The 4,301-nt window shown below is 58.7% G+C and overlaps 1 pseudogene; it reads left to right on the top strand.

The window, feature by feature from the left end:
- The first annotated feature begins 2,801 nt into the window (after positions 1-2,801).
- Positions 2,802-2,893, top strand: LOC138380554 (small nucleolar RNA U13; annotated as a pseudogene).
- Positions 2,894-4,301: the final 1,408 nt, after the last annotated feature.

The raw sequence follows: 4,301 nt of genomic DNA, 5'->3' as shown, positions 1-4,301 counted from the left end.
AAAGAATTTGGGGGTGGGGGTGGGGGAGAGAGACAGAAAAAGAAAAGAGAGGGGGAAAGAAATGGCTGCCACAAAACTATCAGAACAGAGAAGCGACCGATAGGGCCTATCTGGTTAAGTTCTTTCCCTACCCAGAGAACGACTTGACGTAGCTGACGTCACTGCAGTCAGGCCACGTTCCGGTGGACACAGAGAGTCAGGGATAGAATTTCACGCTCGGCACTGTCTCTCGGGACAGCGGGAAGGTGGAGGGTGGCTGAGGGTTCTATGCTCCTTTATCACACACCGTCAGGTAGGTCAGGTAAAATTGAGGACAGATTTCCAGTGTTTCGAGAAAGGAAGAGCACTCGTGCAGGCCATCTATCTGTACGTGGGAGAGTGTCCCCGAAAAGTGGCTTTCAGTGCCGGGATGTGCCTAGGCCAAGAAGGTACACGATCCTGAGTGAGAATGGTCCGTCCCATCGAGTCAGTCGGTAGGAGGCCACCGGGTCGAGACGGAACTGCCCCCCCACCCGCCCCCGCCCCCGCCCCCGCCCCCGCCCCCGCCCCCCAGAGCAGACAGACTCAGAATGGAGTCACTCGGTGCCAGTGCCCTGCCCGGGTGCCCCATCATTCAACCGAACTGGGAAACAGGTGGGCTTTCCGACCCTCGGGAGGGAGCTTCACCGGCGGGCGGACAGATCAGAAGGGGCCCGGCTCCCTTGAGCGGGCAGGCTGGGGACGGTCGGTGGGGTCTCTTGACAGGAGGCACCACGGAACCCTTGAGGCAATGTCGGGGGCACCTATGTTGCGGTCCAAAGCTAGCGTCTGAGAAGTCGTCCCGAAAGCATGATGGCGTCAACAAGTCCCCTCCGTTCAAGAAACGAGATTCATTTCTAGAGGAGGGCCACCCCCGCGGGAGGACCGTAGGCTTCCTGTGGACATTCTCTTCAAAAGGCAATTCACTCAGCGGAGTGAAAATCGGAAAAATCGCTGTCCTCTGACGCAGCTGCAGAGAAAAGATGGCACCAAAATCAATGAAACACACACACACACACAAACACACCTCCTCCCATCTGAACGAGCACTCCGGACGGTCACATAGGGAGAGCGACGGGCAGTCTTCCCCCCCCTGTGGTTTTCTACCTTTCGTTGCGGTTTTTTCCCTCAGTGGATAGAGGAGGAGACACAGGGGGCTCAGCCGGCATGCGAGTGGGTTTATCATCCTCTGTGAGTATCAACACGCGACACCACCTAAGTGAAGGAACACACCGGTGTTTCATGTGATGTGGCTCAATGCCTGGCAGATACGAGCCTTTGCAGGCCTCCTCGTGATCGACAGGACGTCGCCTTGGACACGGACACATCTTGTCCCTCCCTCCCGAGGCGATAGGCGGTTCCGTACCTCCTCGGGGCCAGGGCACAGTCTGCCTAGGCACCTACAACACGTGTGGCAACAGCCTCGATGGCTCTGCCATGAGAACGAACTCCCGTGGCACGGGGGTGGGGTGGGGGGGGGGTCGGGTGCTGAAGAATTCAGCTGAGTGAAGGAATGCCACGGGATTCAGAGTGCCATCGGTGGGCTGAGAGGCGAGCAGGGCGGGCTTTGAAAGGGTAACATTCTCCCTGCCTTCCGTCTGGCTGTGAATACAGAACGTACACGCCAGGCGGGGTGGCTCACGCCTGTAATCCTAGCACTCTGGGAGGTAGAGGCGGGTGGATCGCTCAAGGTCGGGAGTTCGAGACCAGCCTGAGCAAGAGCGAGACCCCCATCTCTACTAAAAATAGAAAGAAACTATATATCTAAAAATATATACAGAAACAGTATCTAAAAATATATACAGAAAAATATTAGCCGGGCACGGTGGCGCATGCCTGTAGTCCCAGGTACTCGGGAGGCTGGGGCAGTAGGATCGCTTGAGCCCAGGAGTTTGAGGTTGCTGTGAGCTAGGCTGACGCCACGGCACTCTAGTCTGGGCAACAGAGTGAGACTCTGTTTCAAAAAAAAAAAAAAAAAAATATATATATATATATACACACACACACACACACACACACACACACGTATATCCAATTAGCTGGGCATGCTGGCACATGCCTGTAATCCCAGCTACTCGGGAGGCTGAGGCAGTCTGATCGCTTGAGCCCAGGAGTTTGAGATTGCTGTGAGCTAGGCTGACGCCATGGCACTCTAGCCAGGGCAACAGAACGAGAGACTCTGTCAGAAAGAAAAGAAGAGCGAGAGCGAGAGAGCGAGAGAAAGAAAGAAAGGAAGGGAGAGAAAGGAAAGAGAAGGAAGGGGGGGGGAGAGAGAGAGAGAGAGAGAGAGAGAGAGAGAGAGAGAGAGAGGAGAAAACTATTAAAAAATTCGGGACCAGATCCATCGGTCGGTACTCAGAAGCGTGACGATCGGGTGTTCCCGAGCACGTGTGAGATGTGTCTTCTCCCTGACGCCGCGTTTCCTCCACACACACATCACCCATCTGCCGTGGAAAAAAAGCAACAAAAAGAGAGAAAGAGATTAAGAAGGGAAAATGGAAACAGGGCAAAAGAGGAAGAAAGAAAGAAATTTCGAAAAAAAGAGACCAAAGTCACAGCGAGAAGGAAGAATACTGAGCCCAGAGCGACACCTAGTGACCACACCGTCACAAGCACCCTAGGGCCCCAATTCGCCAGAGACATCTGGTGGACCCCAGGGCAACATGTGGTCGACCCGGGGCCATGGCGTCTGCAGCCGATTCCCAGGCGGGCACACGAGCCCGGGGAAACTCATTCTCAGCGCGGGGAGGAGGGGAGGGGAAATAATAGCAAAGTCACACCAGATCCCTTTCTAGTTCATAAACGTGTTGATTGCGTGTTCACGCGCACGTGTGAGAAGGGCCTCCTGGTGTGTCGGCACGTCACCCGCGTGACGTGAAACCATGAATCCGGGGGGGGGGGGGGAGCGGAAAGGCGGGCAGGAAAAGGCAAAGAGAGAATAGATAAAATGAAAGGACCAAAAAGAAAGTCACACAGCAGGGTAGGGGAGTGAGAGCAAGTCGAGAGACTGCAGACAGAAACTCCGAGAGGAGAGGAATGCTCCGGAGCGCCCCCTCGCCCCGCGCGAGAAGAATACCGATCGCAGGGTGATCCCTAGGGGCAGCGAGGCCAGAGAGACCAAATCCGTCCCGAAGCCTCCCTGTCAGGATGACAACCACAGACCAGACATCTGGTCAACCACCCAAGGACCAGACATCTGGTCAACCAGCGAACCCATGCGGAGGCCGCATGCAGCAGCGACATCTGCACGACCACTCAGGGTGCTCCCTGCCGGGAGGGTGTGTCTCTATGTGTGTGTGTCCGGGGGGGGGGGAGATTGCGATGAAAGTCACGCCAGGTCCCGGGATAGTTCGTGAGCGTGATAATTGCGTGTGTGTGGAGAAAAAAGGGGGCGGGGCGATAGGGAGTAAAGAAAGGAGGAGCGGGCGAGCGGAGGGGTGGGGAAGGAGAGGGAGTCGAGAAGCCCGCAACCGCAGCGCCCCCTGGCGGTGATCCCCCCCCATAGCATCGATGGGGCCAGCCCCGCAGAGACTAAGTGCGACGGGACATCTGGTCAACCCCAAGGACCATGGGATCCCAGCACGAAACCGGCGGAGGTCGAGGAGGAGGAGGAGAGGAGGAGGAGGAGGAGGAGGAGGAGGAGGAGGAGGAGGAGGAGGAGGAGGAGGAGGAGGAGGAGGAGGAGGAGGAGGAGGAGGAGGGGGCTAGGCGGCGGCGGCGGCGGGCTAGGCGTCGGCGGGCTAGGCGGCGGCGGCGGAGGGCTAGGCGGCGGCGGAGGCGGGCTAGGCGGCGGCGGGCTAGGCGGCGGAGGCGGGCTAGGCGGCGGCGGGCTAGGCGGCGGAGGCGGGCTAGGCGGCGGCGGGCTAGGCGGCGGAGGCGGGCTAGGCGGCGGCGGGCGGGGGGTGGTGGTGGAGGGGGAAAGAAAAATAAAAAATCCCACCTTCGGACACGTATTGAGGTACGAGGGAGAGGTTGTCGAGGAGCCCGCAACCGCAGCGCCCTCTGGCGGCGACGCCCCTCCATAGCGTCGACGGGGCCGGCTTCGCAGAGACTAAGTGCGACGGGACATCTGGTCAACCCCATGGACCATGGGGTCCCGGCACGACACCGGCGGAGGCGGAGGCGTTAGCGAGCCAGTGGGCGGGAGAAAAAAGTAGTCCCGCCTTCGGACACCCAGTGAGGTACTAGGGAGAGGGAGTCGAGGAGCCCGCGACCGCAGCGCCCTCTGGCGGCGATCCCCGTTTATAGCGCCGGCGGGGCCGGCCGCGCAGAGACTAAGTGTC

This window comes from Eulemur rufifrons, unplaced genomic scaffold (assembly GCF_041146395.1).
Source record: "Eulemur rufifrons isolate Redbay unplaced genomic scaffold, OSU_ERuf_1 scaffold_539, whole genome shotgun sequence".
Lineage (NCBI taxonomy): Eukaryota > Metazoa > Chordata > Mammalia > Primates > Lemuridae > Eulemur > Eulemur rufifrons.
This window is presented reverse-complemented; position numbering and strand designations above follow the sequence as displayed.